Source organism: Peromyscus californicus, unplaced genomic scaffold, assembly GCF_007827085.1.
Source record: "Peromyscus californicus insignis strain IS unplaced genomic scaffold, ASM782708v3 Scaffold_3__1_contigs__length_106647218, whole genome shotgun sequence".
NCBI lineage: Eukaryota > Metazoa > Chordata > Mammalia > Rodentia > Cricetidae > Peromyscus > Peromyscus californicus.
The window spans coordinates 102,639,006-102,660,910 of NW_026294551.1; the positions used below are offsets into that span (position 1 = coordinate 102,639,006).

Below are 21,905 nucleotides of genomic sequence, written 5' to 3' on the forward strand. Positions count from 1 at the left end.
ACATGAGTCGGTGAGACAGAATATTACGATGATTACGATCATCCCAATTTGTACCTGAACTAACGGGCTCAGAGAGGTTAAGCTGCTCATTGGAAGTCACACAGGGAGGAAGGTGAGAGGCTGGGGCTTGAACCACATCCATTAGATTCCAGAGCTCTTTACACCTTACCGAAGCCCCTCCCAGCCCGGGAGAACATCAGAAGCGGCAGCCTTACTTTGTACAAGTTGACCAACACCTAGGTGACAGCCCCAAATCTGACTAGCAAGGGCACCGCTTTCTCCGCCATTCTAACACACGACTTATTTTTAGTAAAGAAAGTTTTTTGGTATGGTAAAGTAAGATTTCCACACACCCATACAGGATATAAAAATTCCTCACCAAGTATAAATTTCAACAATTTTATCACCAAGCACTTTTAATTGAAAATTATCTGCTTCTTCTGAATCAGGGGTCTGGATTGGTTGGGGGTGGGGAGATGCAAAATTCACAGGGCTGGTACCTCTCCATCTGCTTCAGAGACAAAAAGCCAAAGGCTCTGGGGACCCTCCCCGGAGAGCAGACTGGCAATGCTGTTGAAGAGGAGAACACCCCCAAATCCTGGGGAGACGCTGCATTATCGGGCCCAGTGATCGTTAGTGTTCTCAACTATGCTCAGCGAGCGTCAGGGTGTGGAGGGACACCCCATGTTCAGGCAGATTTGTTTCTAAGGAATTTGTCCTCAACAGCTCAGGAGACTGACTCAGTTACGGCAGACGTTTCTTCCGTGTTGATTGAGCCAGACTGGCTGTCCCCACACAGGTCAGTCGAGCCCCCAATTTTAAGCTAAAGATGAGGCTGCCAAAGGCTGAGAAGCTGCCAGGCCACTGGCTCCTCACTAGTGGTTCGGGTTCCCAGTCATGGCTGCTAATGATCCTCGAAATCATTCTGTTAGAGTCCAGACACGAAAGGCCCTGGCCCTGAGTCCTATTGATGCCAAATGCCCAGAACAGGGAAGTCCGAAGACACGGGAAGCAAGTTGGCTGGGGCCAGGGACTGCGGGATGGCATGGGAGAGAAATGGGGCACTTTTGGAGGTGATGAGATATGATAGATGGAGGTGATAGTTACACAACATGGTGAAGTATAAAAAGCCACTGTTGCCTTTAAATGGTTAATTCTGCCAGGCATACTAGTACACGCCTATAACCTCAAATTCAGGCAGTAGAGACAAGAGGACCTTAACTCCAAGGCCAGATTGGGCTACACAGTGAGACCCTGTCGCAAAAGCACTGGCTAGGAGCAGGACGGATGGCTCTGTCTGTACCTGAGTTCTGATCGCCAGCACCCGTATATCTGTAACCCCGGCACTGAGGAGGTGTGGAGAGGACAGAGCCTTGCGCCCTGGAGAAGCCCTGGAACGTTTAACACGCAGCTCACCTCTTCAACAGAATGAGGCGCACACCTGCTCTTCCTGGAAGACTGGGAATGATGTCCTTTTACAACCTGGTGATCCTCTGCAGTCCGATGAGACAGGCCCTGACCGTATCTCCCAGAATTCAGGTTTTTACTTATCCAAGACCCTTTCCCCTAAATCTTGAAATCTAAAATGCTTTTAGACCATAAACCCACTCTTAGGAGTGAGGTCACTTGCGCTTTACAACAGCCTAAGTGACTTCTATGTTATCTTAGGGCCAGGCCAACCCTGACACCCACAGGCATTATGTTTACCTCAGTCAAACTCCCTAGACCCTAAATCTTGGGCAACATCTGAGTCAACAGTACACATTCTTGTGAAAGAAGCCAGGTGTACTTTGTAAGGAATCTCAATGTAAACATGTCTTAAAGTGTTGTGCACTTGGGACTGAGTTAATTGTTAGCTGAATACTTTTTTCAAAAATTGTACTGTGCTTAAATATGACTTAAGCAAAATGATCTGGCCAGACCCTAGAAGTCCTGGTCCAGCACTGGTCACAATAAAATCAGGCTAAGCTGAGTTTCATTCTTGTCTCTTTGAGGATCATTTTGTCCCTGCCTGCTGTAAAGCCTGCAGGGAGTCACCACAGAGGTGGAGAATGGAGCCCCAGAGAGCCACAGCCAGCCAGTCTAGCCAGCTGGCAGCTCTGAATTCAGTGAGACCCTATCTCAAACGATGAAGTGGGGAGAGGTGAAGGAGGACTCCCAACATCACCACACACACACAAAGAGGTCTTGTCTTGGAAAAATCAGGCGACTCAGCCCTGAGGAGCCAGTACCCAGTGTCTGTCTTACTTGCTGTGACTCTGTCTTTTGGGTGTGTTTTACTTTCTTCTCTTTTCCCCTAGCCCTTGTGCTTAAGCATATATTAAAATATCTTTACTAAAATCTCCGCCCCTGGGGGTAGCAGGAGCATGAAGACATTGCCAGAATGTTCCAGGCACAACTTAATATTCAAGCCTGCATATTGGTCCTCAGGCCTTCCAAGGACTGAAAAATCTGAAGCCAAGCCAGTGACCACCCCCACCATGCCCTGACTGGGGTGATCAATGTCCTGGCTTTCAAAACCATGAGGGTCTCCCTTACTGCCCACATGACCTCTTGTTTCATCGGTCATCGCTGCAAACGTCTGCATTGGCACTCTTGATTCCGTGTCCCCACGCAGACTTCCTCACTTTGCCTCCACAGACCCCCCTGGATGGCTGGGCCAGCCCCTCCTCATTCCCTACACCCAGGCCGGCACTGTGAGCCTTCTGGCCGCCTCAGAGCGCAGCAAGGGCAGGGCTCACACCCAGGCTCCTGTGCCCTGTGGCGGGACGTTAGTGCATGGGTGCCCGTAAAAGAGGCATACGGTAGGTGCTTCCTCTCCTCTTAGAAGTAAAGGAGCCCATCTGAGGAAAGCACCCAGAGCACACGGGACCGGTGCCCTGCCTTAGCTGCCGCTGTCCCCATTTCTTCTGTAGCTGTCCAGGGCACTTTTTCTTCATCTGTCTTCCTGACTATCCCGTGGGTTCTGTAAGAGCAACAACAGAAATGTTTGGCTAGAACCACAGCCAAACATCATGGTGATGCACGGGTGAGCCGTACCCCAGTTTATCTGGGGCAGAGGGCTTCCCTGAAGAGGGAACATTTTGGGTACAAAATCCAGGAAAGTCTCAAGCAACGCAGGACAAGAGGGTCCCCCAGTGGTACGTAGGAAACACTTGAAGAGGACAGTAGCCATGTTTAAATGTCACCCAGCTCCATCAACATCGAGATTTAGAAGCAGAGAATGAGGTGTGGTGGCATAGGCCTGTAATTCCTGAGGAGGCTGGGCAAGAGGATCAAGGCCATTCTGGGCTACACAGACTCTCTTCAAAAAGGGGGTGGCATACATTGGGGAGATAGGTCAGTTGGTGATATGTCTGTCTTGAATTTGATCCCCAGAATCCATGTTTCAAAAAAGCTAGGCGTACTACTGCACGGCTGTGATAAAGCACTGGGGAGGTGGAGAGAGGCAGATCTCCGGGTCACTGGCCAGCCAGCCTAACCTGCGTGGTGACTTCGAGGTCAGTGAGGGACCCTGTTTCAAGACACAAGGTGGATGACTCCTGGGGACTGCAGCCCAGGCTGACATCTGGCCTCCACATGCAAGCACACAGACACAATGGGTGATCTGGAAACAAAAGCCGTTAGCAGCTAAGAAGAGGGAGGGTGCGTTCACACAGGCACCCTCACACCCTCACACTTCCGTTCAGACACGAGGATCCAGTTACAACCCGGCAGTGAGGCTGGCCACCTTCAGAACTGAGCCAGCAGCCCCTTGCACCCTCCAGATTCCTGAGGGTGGAATACGCCTCAACAGGGTGCCCTGGAATGTCCAGGTAGGAGGTCAAGTCGCGATGTGGGTGGACAGACGTGGAACAAGGAAGTGTGGAGGTGGCGGAGCAAGTTGAAACCAGAGGAAGCAAAAGGAAAATGCCAGTCTACCAGCCTCCAGGCTTGGTCATCCCTCATGAAAGGTCGCGGCGACACAAGTCTCCAGCTCTGTGGAAGGGGCTTCTCCCTAGGTTTTGCCTCCACCCACCCTCGGTTCTAGGAAGAATGGGAAGAATGTAGGGAGGGGTGGAAAGACTTGACCCTTCCTCTCTGCATGAGGGTCCAAGGGGCAAAAACCGGTTCAAAGTACCAGAGCGCAGACAGGGACTTCTGAGCCCCGCAATGTCCTAGGCTAAAGCCTTTCAACACACCCCAGTGCCACCACTCAGCCTGTTCTGAGCCCCACAATGAGATCCCTTCAAGAGTAGGCTCCTCCTGGTAGATCCCTACTTTGCTCAGAAGTGCCTGCCATTCTGAACTGACCCTGCCTTTTCCTGGGGCGTAAGTAAATCCTGAAATTTTAGCTTGTACCCCAGGATGCTCCTGCAGGCAGTGTGTGGAGGGCTGCAGGTCATCACCAATGCCCTTATAAAGGGAAGGCATGTCAGAGGCCATAGGCAAAGGTAGAGTCCCAGCCCCCACCCCAGAAGCCAGGGAAGCCCAAAAGACACTCCCCACCGGATTAAAGCCAAGAGGGCACCTAACTTTGGCCCAAGGCGACACCTGAGGGTGTGTCTAGTCCCCGGCCATCCCCAGCTGTCAGTTATTTTTATTGTTGTTTTTAGGCAGGGTCTCATGTATCCCCGGCTAGCACCAAACTGACTACGAAGCTGAGGATGACCTTGAACTTCTGGCCCTCCTTGCTTCTACCTCTCTAGTACTGGAATAACAGCCTGCACCACCACAGCTCGGGCTTGAACTCAGGTCTATACATGCTAGGCAAGCACTCTGCCAACTGAGCTATGTTCTTAGCCCCCTCCAGCTCCATTTTAAGCCGTGGGTTGGCCTTCCTCTGTGGTCTTCAGGCCTCACAGGGGCCCACCTCTTCTCTGTCACAGTGAAAAGTCCAGTCTTTGGCCCTGCCACCTGCCTCTCTCACAGGTCCACCTTCCACAAGGCTTCTTCCTTCCCTGGTCACATCCTCTTCCTGGTCTCTGCTTGCCTCAGGCTCTGAGCACAGGCTTGGAGACCACATCCTCCTAGCAAGATAATGCCACAGTGGCATGCCAGTTTAATGCCACACTGACCCAGACGTTCCAAAGTGGGTCTCCAAGAACTTGGGGTTCCTTCACTGCTCAACCTCAAACCCCACCAATGGAGCACAGTCCTTCTCTGGGCCCATGCGTCCGTCTCCAACCCTCTAAGCAGGCTCCATCCCTCTCAAAACAGAGATTCCAGAAGACCAGAGTTCACAGGCAGGAGAAGCCAGGTGGGCTCCATGAACCTGTTGTCACAGTGGGAGAGAATGCCACAACTCCATTCTCCACACTCCTGGCACATTTGGATCATAAAAAAATCCATCACGGGGAACACAGTCAGCACACCTCAAAACAGTCCAGATCACAGCCAATGAGCCAGAACAACCATTCTGGCAGTGGAGCGAGACCTGACAGCTGAAGATAATGTGGGATCCTGGACAGGACCTCGGAACAGCAGAACTGGCGACATTCAAACGAAATATGGGGTTCAGCTGAAGGGTGGCATGCCCATGTCAGCTCCTCCGTCAGGAGATGTCCCCTGGTGAGGTAAGCCTAACAACAGACAACGCTGAGCACTGAGTCCAACCTGTCCTCAAAACAGTGTGTTGAAAACCTGATCCCCAAAACTTTAGTTCTGGGAATCTGGGTCTAACGAACAGATCAATGTATTCTAGTGTGCAGAATCATTATAAAAGGCAAGTTAGGCTAGTGCCCTTTTTCCCTACCTCAGGCCTCTGCCACGTGGTACGGCATAAGGCCCCCACCAGATACCATCCGCTAATGGACTTCCAGCTTCTATAACTGTGAACCAGTTTCTGTTCATTATAAGTGTACCCTGTCCCAGGAGAAGGACAGGGCTCAATGGTAGTGCTTGCCTAGCGTACATGAAGCCTTGAGTTTTGTCCCCAGTAACCTAAACAAGAGGAGGCAGGAGGATGGGAAGTTCAAGGTCATTTTCAGCTATACAGGGAGCTCAAGGCCAGCCAGAGAGTCACGGTGAGACGGTTTCTCAAAAAGAGAAAGAGAGAGAGAGACAGAGAGAGAGGGAGAGGGAGGGAGGGAAGGAGGGAAGACAAGGGAGAAAGAGAAAAAGAAAGAGGAGAGAGAGAGAGAGAGACAGAGAGAGAGAGACAGGGAGAGAAGAAAAAAGCTTTTTTTAAAAAAACTGGTGGCACACGCCTTTAACACCAGTACTCAGAGGCAGGCAGATCTCTGTGAGCTCAAGGCCAGCCTGGTCTACACATCAAGTTCCAGGCCAGCCAAAGCTACATATAGAGGGACCCTGTCTCACAAACAATTAATAAATAAAGTAGGGCTAGAGCTCAGCTGGCAGAATGCTTGGCCAGCATGCACAAAGCCCTGAGATGGATTGTTTTAATTACAGGAGTTTCATGTATCCTCTTACTGTAGTAAGCACACGATGAGGACTGAGGGGGTGGGTGCTGGCCTAGTGGATGGCTGAGATGTAGACCTCTTTGGAACTGAGTAACAGGCAGAGGTGGGGAGGCCAGCAGCCAGGAAAAGGGAGAGAAAAGTGACTTTAAGGGGACGTCTGGGTGAGACCTCAGACGGAGACTGCAGGGAGTGAGACCATCCTAAGTCACCAGAGCAGTCAGAGCCGGGAGGCCTTTTGGCTGAGACCTCAGAGGAAAACTAGAGTGCAGGCAGGCCCCGCCTGTTCTAAAGCAGTAAAAGCTGGCAGAACCATGGGCATACCCTGAGGAGCTATGGGAGGGAGAATGTAAAAGCCACATTTGGCAGAAGATGTTGAAGCGCTATGTGACTGCTTTTAAACACATCTAGCAAAATGAAGAAAGAAATGACTTCGCGGAAGTGGAGCGGAGCCAGAGAGGAGCCTGGGAATCTCAGCCTGACTAGATAAACACATGGCATCCCCAGAGGAACGAGGGTGTGGCCGGGAACCATCCTCTGAAGAGAACAGCTTAGTGGACAATGACAGCAGGCAGGCATGTTGGAGATCCAGGCAAGCTGGGACCTCAAGGCCAGGTTTCCAGAAGAGCCTAGAAGACCTCAAGATAACCTCACCCCAACTCTAGTGAGGAACCCTCAATCCAGCAGGTGCTGAAGCAGATATGGGGTAGGGTTGGCACATAGCTTCTTCCACCTACCTATACCTCAAAGATACACAGGCAACCTTGGTGCTCCCCAGGTGTCACAGAGGCGACACCACTGTGAGTCCCCATCAGGTTGACAAGTGGTGGAACCACAGGGTGAAGCCACCAGTGAGCCTGTGAGAGCTGCTCAGTGGGGGAAGCAGGGGACATGGCTGCCCCAGGACTTCAGGTGCTGGCACAGGGAAGGAAGGAATATTCTGCCAGGTGTGGCAGGGCTTGCCTATAGAAAAAAAACAAAAAACAAAAACAGGTATGGTGGTGCATGCCTTTGGGAGGCAGAGGTAGGGGAATCTCTGTGAGTGAGTTCAAGGCCTGGTCTACAAATCGAGTTCCAGGACAGCTAGGGCTGTTACACAGAGAAAGCCAGTCTCAAAAACAACAACAATAAACAAACAGACAAAAAAATGAATGAATGAATGCATGCATGCAGGCATGCAGGGGGACCAGGAGTCCAAGGCCATTCTGGGCTATATAAGACCATGTCTCAAAAAGAGAAAGAAATGTATATTTAAAAAAAAAAAAGTCTGGGGGTATGAGCCTATGCTCATATCTTAATTCTTAAGGGGCAGAGGCAGAAAAATCACAAGTTCAAAGTCAGCTTGATACACAGCAAGACTCTGTCTCAAAAAGGGGTTGGGGGCTAGAAGGACGGCAGAGTGGTTACGAGCACTCACTGCTCTTGCAGAAGACCCAAGTTCAATCCCAGCACCCACGTCAAGTAGCTCACAGGTGCCTGTAACTAGCTCTGCACGATCCAACACCTCCAGCTTCCACAGACACTGGCACCAGGAATCTCATACGCACCCAAAATTTAAAAATAAATAAATCATTGAAAAAAGCAAAAACAAACAAACAAACCCACGACTTTTGGCTTGGGAGAAGGTTCGTCAGAGCTCAACGTGCAAGCACAGGGATCCGAGTCCGTGATGTCAGAACTGGAGGACGGAGTGGGACGGACCGTGGAGCTGGTGGACAGTTCAGTTAACTGGGATCGTGAGGAGCAGGTTCAAGCCAGCTGGCACTCCTTTCTTCTTACCCGGTCCTCTCTAAGGGAATGTCCTCCACCCACAACTTTTTCACAGGCTTTTAGTGGAAAGAAAATTGCTGAGTTTGTGTCCTAAGTCTCATCCATACCTGACTTCAGTGAGATATGGACTGTGGATTAGAGCTGGGCTGAACAAGCCTTTGACACTATGGGAATGGAATGGATTTCACATGTGACAGGGACATGTGAGGGGCCAGGAGCGGAACACTGTGTTCTGAATGTATTTTATAACCCCCCAGTCCCCACAGGGACCCTGAGAGGGCACAACAAAGAAAACCCTCCCTCACTGGGCACCAATCAGAATCTTGTAGTTCAGCCTCTTGACCCAAGCAGACATGTTTCTATTTGTTCCAATTCACTCGGCCTCTTACTGTAGTCAAGTGCGCTAAGGGTGCACAGGAACTTTCTGGACTAATTTGGCAGCTTTTCTGTAAATCTGAAGCTATTCTAAAGTAAAATGTTTATTCAGGGCTGGAGAGACAGCTGAACAGGTAAAGCGATGGCCTTGTAATTATAGGGACTTGAGTTTAACAGGGGTGGGGGGCGGGGGGGGGGGGGGGGACAAGCACAGATAAAGTGTGGCAACATTCACTGGTAATTCCGGAGCTGGGGGGACAGAAGCAGGTGGGTCCCTGGAACTACTGGGTAGTTCTGTTAACCCGGATCATGAGCTCCAGGTTCACTGAGAGACCCTGCCTCAAACGCACACATGTAAGCCCAGCACTGGGCTCTCTGGCAAACAGTGGTGCCTATTTGGTGAGCCCCAGGCTAGTGAAAGACACTATTGCAAAAGAAAGATGTGAGCAGCACCTGAGGAATAACATACATCCAGGTTGTCCTCTGGCCTTCACATGCACACACTTGTGCATACACAAACATGAATACACACACACACACACACACACACACACACACACACACACACACACACACACACATACACACACACACTAAAAAGCTTATCTGGGAGGGAAAAAACCCCAACCTGGTTAAATCTCATGTGGAGCTGGCTGGGGTGTAGATACAAAGGCCTCCATTGACAGCAAACTGAGGCTCGTGGCTGAAAGTGAACGTACATGAGTCTGTGGCCATGGATTTCCCCACCTGTGTGGTGAACCTGGCATGGCTCTGACCACCAGAATCCAGAGCTCTCTCTGTAGAGCTGCTGGACAGGGCTGTGGACCGCCCAGTCACCCTGCCACACAAGGACGTGGTATACAGCCTTCAAAGAAGAAGCAGGACATTTTGTGTGCAGAAACACATCTCTGAGAAATGCTGTGTTGTGAACAAGGCAGAACGGCCACAAGGTGCCACCACCTTCATCATTCATAGGTCCTTCTCTCACACGTGTAACACACCTGAGAGGACACAAGGAATGATGCAGGGTCCCTGCAGGAAGCAGGAGGGCAGAGGAGGGAGGCGACCAACCTTTGCCACAGCCATAATCACATCCAACAAATAAATCCTTTTGTTAGGCGAATACAATGTCCTCAGCCAACCTGTCTCTACCTGCCCCCACTCCCAGGCATCTCTCTTAGGCTAAAGTAACATGACCACAGCCCTTTGTCCTGTGAACTGTGTCTCAGGTCCCTCCTGTTTGCAGAGTGCGGAAGGCTCTAATTACAGGCTGAGGGAAGAACCTATCTGTGGTGACCACATCCGCACAGTCAACCAACCATGGACTAAAGACATTTGGAAAAACCCAGACCAGCTGCATAAGTATGCACACACTTCTTATTATCCCCGAGACAATACCGTAGAATAATTACCTACCCACTGTTACACTGTCCTAGCATTTTTTCTTTTGGATTGAAAAAAGGATTTTTTACATACACACACATATATACAGATATATTCACACATGAGAATAGTTGCCCAAAGAGGCCAGAAAAAGGCCATTGATCCCTGGAGGCTGGAGTTACAGACACTTATGAGTCACCTAACGTGGTTTCTGAGAACTGAACCTTGATCCTTGGCAAGGTGGTAAGCCCTCTTAACCACTGAGCCACCTCTCCAAACCCCTTCTTTTGGATTTTTGAGACAGCCTTGAACCTGGTCCTTTTGCCTCAGCCTCCCCAAGTGCTGGGATTATGGGCAGGCGACACCAATCTGGCTTTGTTTTAGGTCTTATAAGTAATTATTAGAGAGGTTTCTGGGATGATTAACAGTACGTGGGGGAAATCTGTAGGTTCAACACAAGTACCATACCATTTTTTTTTATTTTTGGTTAGAGGCCAGAGCACCCATAAATTTTGATGTCAAGGAGTCCTACAATTAAAGAGCAGTTTTATCATTTAGCAAGAGGACTCTTATTCTATCATTCTCCCACTTTGCAGTTTCTTTGCTGGTTTTGTTGTTGTTTTTGTTTTCGAGACAGGGTTTCTCTGTGTAGCCCTGGATGTCCTAGAACTCACTCTGGAGACCAGGCTGGTCTTGTAAAGAGATCCGCCTGCCTCTGCCGCCCGAGTGCTGGGATTAAAGGTGTGGCCACCACCGCCTCTGCTGGTATTTTGTGCTATGGCCTGTTCTCACGCAGAGACTTCAGAGGGTCAAGGGTGAGTGAGGCATGGGAAGCTGAGCACCTTCCTTGCTGGCCTAAGGAGTCTGCAGGGAGGCAAACGCTAACAACCAACAGACCCAAGTAGACACAGGAGGAGGGAGTTTGGGGGATGGCAAAGGCGATAAGTAGTGTGGGCATCTGCCCAAAGGCAGCATGTCCTGGGGTGGGGGGGCAGCAGGAAGGTGGGCCAGGCAGGTGCAGTCCAGTTTCCAGGGCCTTCGCATCAAGGAGGTACCAGTCTGGGCCTCTGGAGGATCCAGCAGTTCCCCAAGTCACTTAACCCTTATCAAGAAGGGAGTTCAGATCCTCAAAATAACCCTCCAACCCCAGAATGCCAGGAGCCACCCAGCAACTCACGACAACACAAAACATATCAAAAGCCAAGGGCACCACTCACAAATGCAGGAGTCCCAGGCTCCAGAACTTTGTACTACCCTTTCAGTCCTGCCCTCAAGCTCTTTAAATGTTTCCACAAACCTCTTTTCTTTTTGGGGGGGGGGGCGGGTTCGAGACAGGGTTTCTCTGTGTAGCTTTTGGAGCCTATCCTGGAACTCACTCTGTAGACCAGGATGGCCTCGAACTCACAGAGATCCGCCTGCCTCTGCCTCCCGAGTGCTGGGATTAAAGGCGTGCACCACCACCACCCGGTGAACCAGTATCTTTTCAAAAGACTCATTTATTTTGATTTTATGTGTGGATGTTTTACCCGCATGTAATGTATGTACACCAGATGTACGCCTGGTGCCTGCAGAGGCCAGAAGGCGGCACTGGGCACCCTAGAACTGGGGCTACAGAGACAAACATCAAACCCGGGTCCTCTGCAAGAGCAGCCAGTGCTCTTAACCTCTGAGCCATCTCTCCTTCCCCAAAACAGTATCTTAACTTTTCTTCTAAAATTGACCCCATATATTTCTCTCTGCTTTCTTTAAGTCTGGGAGAAGATGGGGAATGAAAAGATGGGGAGAAGCGAGAGAGAGGGTCTGTCCACACTTTTAGGTTCTAATTCACCCCTGGCTACACCAGGGGCCATGGCAGTACACCACCACCACCTTCTCCAACATGCTGCTATGAAGTTTTGAGGACTTGGACCCCATCAGAACCAAGTGTGTAAGAACTCTATACAAACAGTTACTAGTGTTGTGACTCAAAACACTGATGGGTCGGGGCTAGGGTGTGACTTGGTTGGTAGGGTGATTGCCCTGCATGCATGAATCCCTGGGTTCGATCCCCACAAACCCTAGTGGTGCAGGTCTGTAATCCCAATACCCAGGAGGTGGAACCAGGAGAATCAGAAGTTCAAGGTCACTCGAAGCTATACAAAGGGTTTGAGGCCAGCCTGGGCTACATGAGATCCTGTCTCAAAGGCAAAGGGGCAGGAGAGAAGACTCTGCTGTTAGAACACCAGCTGCCCCTGTGAAAGACCCTGACTGCTGTTCCCAGCACACATCTGGCAGCTCAAAACCCCTGTAATTCCAGTTCCAGGGGACTCCAAGTCCTCTTGAAGCCTCTAAGAGCACTGTATGCAACACACACACACACACACACACACACACACACACACACTTAAAGAAAAAATTACCCCCAAAGCCCAGCTCTTTGTTTGACCTAAAGGAGTTTCAGGACTAGGCCTTTTCCATGAAAGCAGGAGTGTTCTGACCGACTCCATCATCTGACAGACTCCATCATTCTGGCCTTCTGCCAGGAAGGCTCCTCACCAGACAGGCTCATACATACAGCTTAGGAAAGATGACCAAAAGTCAATACCACATGTGGCTGGACATTGTCACAGGCTAGCTGTCACCTGTTACACAGACTGTCCCCATAGTCACGTCTAGAGGGCGTGACTAGATGTTGCCTGCTTCTCTTTCTTGTGATGCATATCCCAACAGTGTAAGTTATCTGTAAACATTTCCTCCTGCCAGAGAAAAGCTGTTCCTGCCCTGTAGTACTTCCTGGGAGTGACGGAGCCAGATGGCCATCTGCTCTCATCACTGGGATCTCTAGTCCCCAGGGTCCCAAGATCTCCCTTGACATCATTCAGCTGAGAGCCCAACATGATGGCACACACTGGTAATCCCACCATCAAGGGCTACACAATGACTCAAGGCTGAGGCACATGCGTGCTCACACGCATACATACATGGGAGATAAATACCTTAAAAATGAAAAGGAACCCAGACAAGCGGAAGCTCTTGGACAGCGCACACTGGACAAGCACGAGCTGACAGCGGCCCAGGGGACCATGCCCCACCTCTGCAGGCCTTACTGGAGTCTTTTTCCTTGTTTAAAAATATTTTATTTTGAAATGGTCTTGCTAAGTAGGCCTGGCTTGAACTTGCAGTGATCCTCCTGCCTCTGCTTCCCCAGTACTGGGATTACAGGTGTGCACCACTACACCTAGCTTATTCTGAACTCTCTAGAACAGTTTTCAAAAACGTATCTTTTATTATTATGGGGGTGGGGAGGGAGCTGGTGTGGAAGTCAGAGGACTACTTTCTGGAGTCAGTTCTCTCCTTCCACCTTACGTGGGTGTCAGGGATTGAATTCAGGTCGACAGGCTTGCACAGCAAACACACCTGATGAGCCACCTCACCTGCCCCAGAACCAGCAGCTTTTCCTGAGGCACTGTCCTGTCCAGGTGACTGACAGGCACATTTGAAGTACCTTGTAGCGCTCAGTTCTCAGAGCCTCCTAGGTAGCCTTCTTCAATCCCAGACCTCAGTAGATGGAGGCATCAGGCCATTCTGGAATACATTAGACCCTGTCAAGAAAGGAGGAGGAAGTGAGGGAATGAGGGAGGGAGGGAGGGAGGGAGGGAGGGAGGGAGGGAGGGAGGGAGAGAGAAATAAAGAAAGGAAGGAGGGAGAGAGGGAAAGAGAGAGAGAAAGAAAGAAAGGAAGGAAGAAAGGAAAGCCAGCCAGTCCTGCTAGGCAGTAATCCAAGGGGTTTGGAATCCTGGAACCGGGTTTAGGTAGTTATCTAGTATGGCCTTCCAGGGCCAGAGATAGGACTCAGGCCCATTCTTCCAACTGTTTACCAGGAGGGAGGGGTCCAGCTACAATGTCCCACAAGCCTATAAACATCTAACAGCTCCCTAATATTTGAGGTGCTGTGGAGTCTCACATCTACTTCCTAGCCCAGTGTTGACAGATTCCAGGTTGCAGGTAACCAGGTGGCTTTGGGAAGGATGCCTTTAGTAAGACTTAGGATCATGTGAAAACACCTATGGCATCCAGCATTCTCTTCAGGCCCACCCTACTTCCCAGGGCCACCTACACACAACCAGTCCTGATGGCACATGACTGCCTCCTGGGCCCTAATTGCTTCTTACTCTAGGCAGGTTCTGCTTCTGCAACTGGACTGTACTATGCTCCTCTGGGGCAAGAGCCCACTTGAATTGGATTCCCAGCACCAACATGGCCGCTCACAACAGTCTGTAACTCCATTTCCAGGGGATCAGACACCGTCTTCTGACTTGTGTGGGCACCAGGCACGCAAGCAATACACAGACAAGCACGCAGGCAAATCACTCATACACAAAAAATAAAATTAAGCCAGGCATGGTGGCACACACCTTTAATCCCAACACTCAGGAGGCAGAGGCAGGCTGATCTCTGTGAGTTCCAGAATAGCCAGGACTGTTGTTACACAGAGAAACCCTGTCTCAAAAAACAAAAAAAAAAAATTAAGTTAATTTTTAAAAGCCATTTTCTTTAGGCCAAGCAGGAGGACCAAGATCTATAATCACAGCTTTTAGGAGACTGAGGTAGGAGGATAATGAATTTAAATCTGACCTGGGATATTCAGGGAGACTGGGGTAGTCTGAATATAATTGGCCCCCATAGTTCATAGGGAGTGGTACTATTAGGAGGTGTGGCTTTTTGGAGTGGGTGTGGCCTTATTGAAGGAAGTGTGTCACGGGGTGGGGGGGGTGGGGGGGTGGGGTTGAGGTCTTCTTTGATCAAAGCACTCAGGGTACTCAGTTCACCTCCTGTTGACTGCAGATCAAGATGTAGAACTCTCAGCTCCTTCTCCAGCACCATGTCTGCCTGCACACTGCCATGTCCCACCTTGATGATAATGGACTGAACCTCTGAACTGTAAGCCACCCCAGTTAAATGTTGTCCTTTATAAGAGTTTCTGTGGTCATGGTGTCTCTTCACAGAAATAGAAACTCTAACTAAGAAAGAGACCCTGTCTCAAACAAACAGATACAAATTTTTAAAACTGTGTGCTTCTTTTTTTTAATCTAGGTGTACTGATGAATGCATGTCTTTAATCCCAGCACTTCTGAGGCAGAGGCAGGTGGATCTCTGTGAGCTGAGGCCAGGCTGGTCTACAGAGTAAGTTCTAGAACAGCCAGAGCTACATAACAGAGACTTTGTTTCAAAAGAAAGGAAGGAAGGAAGGAAGAAGTAAAAGAAAGAGAGAGAGAGAGAGAGAGAGAGAGAGAGAGAGAGAGAGAGAGAGAAGAGAAGAGAAGAGAAGAGAAGAGAAGAGAAGAGAAGAGAAGAGAAGAGAAGAGAAGTAAGGACTGGAGGGATATCTCAGTGGAAAGAGACTTGCTCTACAAGTGTGAGGACCAGAGTTCAGATCCCGGAACCCATGTAAAAAAGGCAGGCATTGCAGCTGCCTGTAATTCCAGCATTCCAGAGTCAGACTCAGGGGCTGAGGGTGGGGCTGGGGCAGCTGGCTAGCTAGCCACTGGGGAGCTCTGGGTTCAGCACAAGACCCTACCTCAACAGCTAAAGTTGAAGTCAAGTGAGGAAGAAGTCTGACATCAACTTTGGGTGTCCACACTCACCCACACAGATATGCACCCACACACACACATGAACAGGAATATGCACATGCACTCACACCACACATACACACACTTAGAAGAAGAAAAGTAGCCATGTTTAGTGGTATATCCCTGTAATTTCAGAACTTAGGAAGTGGGGGCAGGAGGATCCGGAGTTCAAACTTAGCTAGACCTGGGCCAACCTGGGCTATATGAGACCGTCTCAAAAAGAGAGAGGGAAAAAAAGGTTTAAAACAAATTTAAAAGAGACAAGACCCTAGGATTTAGCAAAAGGAAGGCCTGTCCAAGCTGAACAGTCTCCTGGACCTCCTACTCTCCGTTTTCAGCCATGCGTGGGTGGTACATGCCACGTTTGGGTGGTACATGCTGTGGGAAATACAGGCTCCCTGGTAGAGAATGGCTTCCTAGATTTAGGTATCAGATCAACACACAAAGTGCAAGGCCTTCACAGAGATGAATCGGCTTTCAACTACCAATGTAATCCCCTACAACCAATTCTTCCAGAAAGAAAAAGAATTCTTCTATTCACTCCGTGCCCACTGCCCACCACCCCAGCCCTAGAAAGGATGCACAAGGCTGGGTGGTATTAATATGGAGATCACAGAAATGACCGCAGTAAGGGAAAGGAGCTGGCACGCAGATGGACGGGAGCCTTAGAAAACGGCATAGTTTGTAAACAAGACGGAAACCAGCTGAGAGGGCCAACCGGTCTGGTCTGAGGTCTTGGAAGAAGGAGCAAAGTATTCCTTAGGACAGTGTGTGTGTAACGGAGCAGGACTGAACTAAACCCGGGACTGGATGTCCATGAGAGCAAACATTGCTTAACAATTCTCAAGTGCAGAGCACCGGCCATTCAAGGAGAATGAACGGGGCTTCTCACATGCCACAGAATGAGGGGGGAGCAGACTGAGACAACAGGGCAAGCCAGGGCCCTCTGTGGTTTAGAGGCTAAGCCTCTTGGGGAAGGAAGAAAAAACAGCTTTTGCAGGGTGGTGTCTAACTGCCCTGACAAACTTGATTCCATACACCTTGGAGGAACTCAAAAGCTCTTAGTAAATTATTTCAGAGAAATGTTTTCAAATTCCATCTTCTGAATTTCAGTGGTTTCTGCAGGGTCATATGTCCCACAAGTCAAAGATAAAGTTACCACAAGCTTAAAGTCAGGTTCAAATACAGCATAACTACAAATTACATTGATTTGTGGAATGGAAAATGTTCCACGGCAAGCAGAGCTGCACCCTACCATCAGTGTGGACCGCTTCCCTGGGGATCCCGGGTGAAACCACATCCCAGGCTCCCCCATGAATGCCAGCTTTTGATGAAATGGCACCAAAAGCATCAATAAGCCTGCGCCAGGCTATCAGATCCTGCGTGTCCTGATTAGTGCCGGGGTGTGGGGTGGGGACGGTTCAATGACAAAAGACAGGGCCACCGACAAAGAAAGCGGGTACCAGCTTCAAATCGTCGCTCAAATTATGTCTGATTTCATCTTCCACATTTCCTGAAATCCTGCTGGGTTTTGTTATTTATTTTTAATTCTTATATTGCATTTCTTTAGTGTGTGTGTATGTGTGCTTGTGCGTATGTGTGCCACAGTGCAAGTGTGGATATCAAAAAACAATTTGTGGAAGTCAGTTCTCTCCTTCCACTACACAGATTGTGAGGCGGGACTCAGATCACAGGACCTGGTGGCAGGTCTTTACCTGCTGGGACATCTTGCCAGTCCTACTGCTGGTTCTTAATATAAATTTCTCAAATATCAGTACATGGTCCGTAAATGCCATTGGAATCAGAGATGAGCAGGTCAATGCTAAGTTTTCTGTTGCCGTTTCAGGATTTGTTTTTATTTTTGCTAGTTTGGTTTCCTGAGACAGGGTCTCCTTGTGCAGCAGCCCAAACTTGCCATATAACAATCCTCTGGCCTCAGCCTCCTGAGGCTGGAATGAGAGGTGTGCAGCCTCGTGTCCGCTAACACTGATATCTTAAACTCCACGGTCACACGCTCAAGAGGCTCCACAGGTCAAATGGCTTACATTTTCGCAGGTCTTCCACGTGTGTCCGACCTGTGTCCTGAGGGCCATTTGCACCCCAGGGAGAATAAGACCTGACATAATCCTCTTTTGTAACCTGACTGCAGGGTTCTCCCATGTGAGCTCTGTAGATGGTATCAGTAATGGCGCCAGACACACTTGCTAGGCTTTGGACCTTGGGGAGTTAGCGCTCTACATGGTGTGGGGCTGAGTGGAGAGGGAGCTGCTGCCCATTGTGCGCTGACGCGCAGACAACAAAGTCGCCAAGGATAACACACAGCATGTTGGTGACTGCACAGAAAGGGAATTGGCTAGGCCTCAGAAGCACAGCCTCCTTCTTCTGACTGCTTCCTGCCTTCCCTCCCCACCGGCAGGTCAAGGAACCAAGGTTTCTCTCCAAGGCTGTCATAGAACCTGGGGCTATTACTCTAACTCTGCAGGAGCCACCTGGCTACAACCGTGCTGTGCTGGCCTGGGGATGTGGTTCAATATCCAGGACCTACAGAAAAAGCCAGGCATGGAGGCACACGCTTGTAACCCCAGCGCTGGGGAGACAGCCTTACAGTCTCTGATACTCACTGACCAGGCAGTGAGTTTAGCTAATCTAAACGGTAAGCCCCAGGCCCATGAGACATCCTGTTTCAAAGGCGGTAGGCAGTATTCCAGAAGATGACCCAAAGTCCCCAAGTTGTCCTCTAGTCTCTGTGCACATGGTTACATGAACCTACCTGCACTTAAAAACTTATTTAAGTTTTATTTTTTATTTTCAATTATGTATATATTATGTGTCCAGGTGTGGGTATGTGTATATGAGTGCAGTGCCCACAGAGGCCAGAAGAGGGCACAATATCCTCTGGAGCTAGAGTTTTCAGGCAGTTGTGACCTGCTTAACATGGGTGGTGAAACTGAACTCAGGTCTTCTGGAATAGCAGCAAGCTATTGCTCCAGACCCCATGCACATGAATTTAAAGAAAGAGAAGAGGGAAAGGAAGAAGAAAAAAATCCCTCTCTTGCCTGATCATAGTTGTTAAAACCTGAGGTCCTACCCTACCCCAGGAAAAAGAAATTCACAGAATACCGGAAAAGACTGAGCAGACTTGTGTCAGCCCCATCATCTATCATCCTTGTAGCAATAAACATCTATCTCAGGGTCTTTGGTCTTCATATATGAAAACTCTTGGACTTGTTATACTTTTCTGTAGTTAATTTCTCTTTTGTTGAAGGCATTTTGGACGTGACTCTTAGACTGCTGGGACAGGGCCATACCTTTCTGTGTCTACAAACCTAACGAAATGACACACAAATCTCCAAAGACCTGTAGCCAAGTGACAACTTCAGTGGGTCTAACGTTGTCATCACTGTGTCTATCCAGAGTGCCAATGAATGCTCAACAATAAAATGAAGTTATGAGGACCGCTGGAAAGCAGCACTTGACCTCAAACACCAGTTCCCCGGTAAGTAAACACCAGTCATGTTCAGAGTCAGCCATGGTGGCCAACGGGCTGCAAGACAGAAGCAGAGAGCAGCCTGTTTACCTGTGGATTCAGGCCACCTGGCTCCCCGGGCTATTTTCATGGCAGCAGAAAGCCAAAACAAACAGAACAGGAGAGACTGGTGCCAGCACTCCAGGGCTTCCTCTTCCCAGTTCCCTTCAGGGAAATTCGGAAGAGAGATGGGGGAAGGAAGGGGTCCTGCCCATTCTCACTGTGGCATTGGGCCATGCCCCATCAGCAGGGATGACGGGATTAGATTAAGGTAGAAAAGCAGGAACAGCTTATCGTCTCAGTTTAGGCTGGGAATGCCTGCCAACTCCTTCCGTCTTTGACCCTGGACTTATCTGCACCTCCACCGAAGCTTTGCTGGGATTCTTCTGCTTATGCGCAGTGTGCTCAGACCTCAGCTTTTCCATATAACTTTCCCTGTCTAGGAATGCCTCCCAACTTTAGTGGGATTCTGAGCTGAGCTCTGCACTTTTCCACAGCATGCCTGATCTCCACCCATAGCATAAGCCACTGAGGACCAGGAGCCGTTTTTTCAGCACCTTTACAGAACAAGGTGTAGTCCTCTACCCTCCCGTGGCCAGTCCATAAGGAAGGACAAAGGAAACATATGTGCCAAAGACATGAGAGCTACTTCAATCTAGTATTTTAGAGGCTCAAGAAACTGATGAGAGATTTTAGAGCAATCACTGGGTCACTTAATCCGGAAAAACATCACACAGATTTTTTTTTTCCAGGCAGGAATAAAACTATTCATTATTAATGCTTTTAGTGCAACAGGAAAGAGAGAACAATGGGCCTCTCCCACAGTAGACCTACAGCAAACGTTTCTTAGACGTACACTTATATAAAGCAAGGACTGGCTGAGAAGAGAGCCAGGTGAAGTATGGGTGTATTCTAGGCCAGGTAGAGCAAGTGACACACCCTCTGGATCCTGATCTGACTGATTAAGCCAAACACAGGAGGAATCCCCAATACCACCCAGTGCCTTTCTTTACAGCCACCTACATTAGTTGTTTTAAAGAGCCAATCTGGGAAGGCTGGAGTGGAGACCAGAAAGGCAGGCAAGCACCTACTGGTGGAAATCATTTCCTTCAAAGGACTCCAATATGGAGTCCAGGAGTCCCTGAACCAGCTCCAGCTCACCACGCCAAGGGGAGGGCGGTTAGATTTTGAAAAGGCTGGAGGAGCGGGCAGGATGGCACAACGCTGTAATCTCAACACTGTGAAGGCAGAAAGTCCAGGAGTTCAAGACCAACCTCGGCTACATATGGAGTTGGGATTCCAGCCTGGACTACATAAGACCCTGTCTCACTCAAAACAACAACAAGCTGACGGGAGTTCAGAACGCCTGTGGCTCCCACAAACTATTTCCCAACGACTACCGCTCAATCAACAGTAAGTGACATCAGCTCCACTATCCGGAAGCACAAAACCCGACAATATTAGGGAAGTTCCAAGCGGCCTGATCACTGTAGCTCCGCCTTTCCAGAACACACCCATGCCCCTCTAACCCCTTCCTCTTAAGCTTGAACGGAAGGTATGGGCACAACACCAAATAACGATTAAGAGCACCGTCTGGACCCACGCTGACTGGAAACCCCTCGGGAAGCAAGAACTGGGCTGGCTGGGCAGTCAGGGCCACGTCCACCGTCATTACCGGTGGCCGTTGGGCTAGGAGCTCCGCGATCACACCGGATCCCCTGCGCACCGGCACGCCCGCACCCTGCTGGGAACCTGCGTGAAACCCACAGGGATAAGAGCAAAAATGCCGACGCGCGGACCCGGAGCAGCTACGGAGCATCTGGAAAGTTGTCCTACTTTTTGTCTGTTCACTTTTGGTTTCAGACTCCGCAAGCGATCGTTCTCCAAATCGCAACTTGGATTCTAGAGGTTACTAGAGAAAACCGCGCCGTTTCCTATAAGCCCCAGGGGCATCATCTGGAGAGATTCAGATGGGAGCTGAGCACTCCGGGCCTGCGGACCAAAGACTACCAGAGCACGGCTGGAACCCCTCACCCTCAATCCCGCCCAGAGCGCGCCACCCGGGTCCCGCGACATCGCCACCCGCCACCCGCGGAGAGCGCGGTGTCCCGGGGCTCTAGGCAGGTGCCAGAGCGCGGCCCTCGCCTCGGAAGCCGCCCTGCGCCCCGAGCCTGGCGTTCCCCACGCAGCACCCAGCAGCGCCACACTCACCGCCGCCCGCGCCGCCTGTCGAGCCGGGAGGTCTGCACTAGCCGCGCGCGCGGGCCGGGAGGAATCCAGGGAGGCAGCGCGAGCCGGGGGCGGGGATGTTTCGGGGCGTGGCTTGGAGGGGGCGGGAGGCCATCTGGGGCGGGGCCTGGGAGGGGCGGGGCGACAGCCTGGTTGCAGGCGGGGTGGGAAGGAAACTGCGACTAAAGGGGCTCGCAAAAGGCGGGGCGCGGGGAGGCGGGGCCAAGAGGGTCCAGAGCGAGGCGGACTAGACCAGCGGCGGAGGCCTGGGAGAGGGCGGAGCGAGGAGGTTACTCTTTGTTTCTAACACCCCAACTACACATCCGCCCTCAAAAAGGCATAAAGACAACCTACAGAACGGGAGACAGTATTTGTAGGTCATGTAGCTGATGAAGGTCTAATATTCAAATTATATAAAGAACTGTACCGGAGATAGAGGCATATGTTTGAGGTCAGCCTGATCTACAACAGTGAGTTCCAGGCAAGCTAAGGCTCCATAGTGTCTCAAGACCTGTCTCAAGACAACAAAAATCAGGCAGAGCTGCAGCTCAGCTGTTAAGGGGCTGGTATATCGTGCATGAAAATCTCGGTTCGTCTCCAGTGCCTCAT

At 50.2% G+C, this 21,905-nt stretch overlaps 1 protein-coding gene across 2 annotated transcripts in view; it reads right to left on the reverse strand.

Moving 5' to 3' along the window:
• The window catches only part of Litaf (lipopolysaccharide induced TNF factor), a 36,060-nt gene extending 14,665 nt beyond the window's left edge, over positions 1 to 21,395 (reverse strand). The window contains exon 1 of one of the 2 annotated variants that reach the window (XM_052759474.1): positions 21,279 to 21,395. The gene's annotated coding sequence lies outside the window, so the exon portion shown is untranslated. Of the gene's footprint in view, positions 1 to 13,342; positions 13,462 to 21,278 lie in introns of those variants that run through there. The other variant, XM_052759475.1, reaches the window with a different exon arrangement.
• Between the last annotated feature and the right edge of the window lie 510 nt (positions 21,396 to 21,905).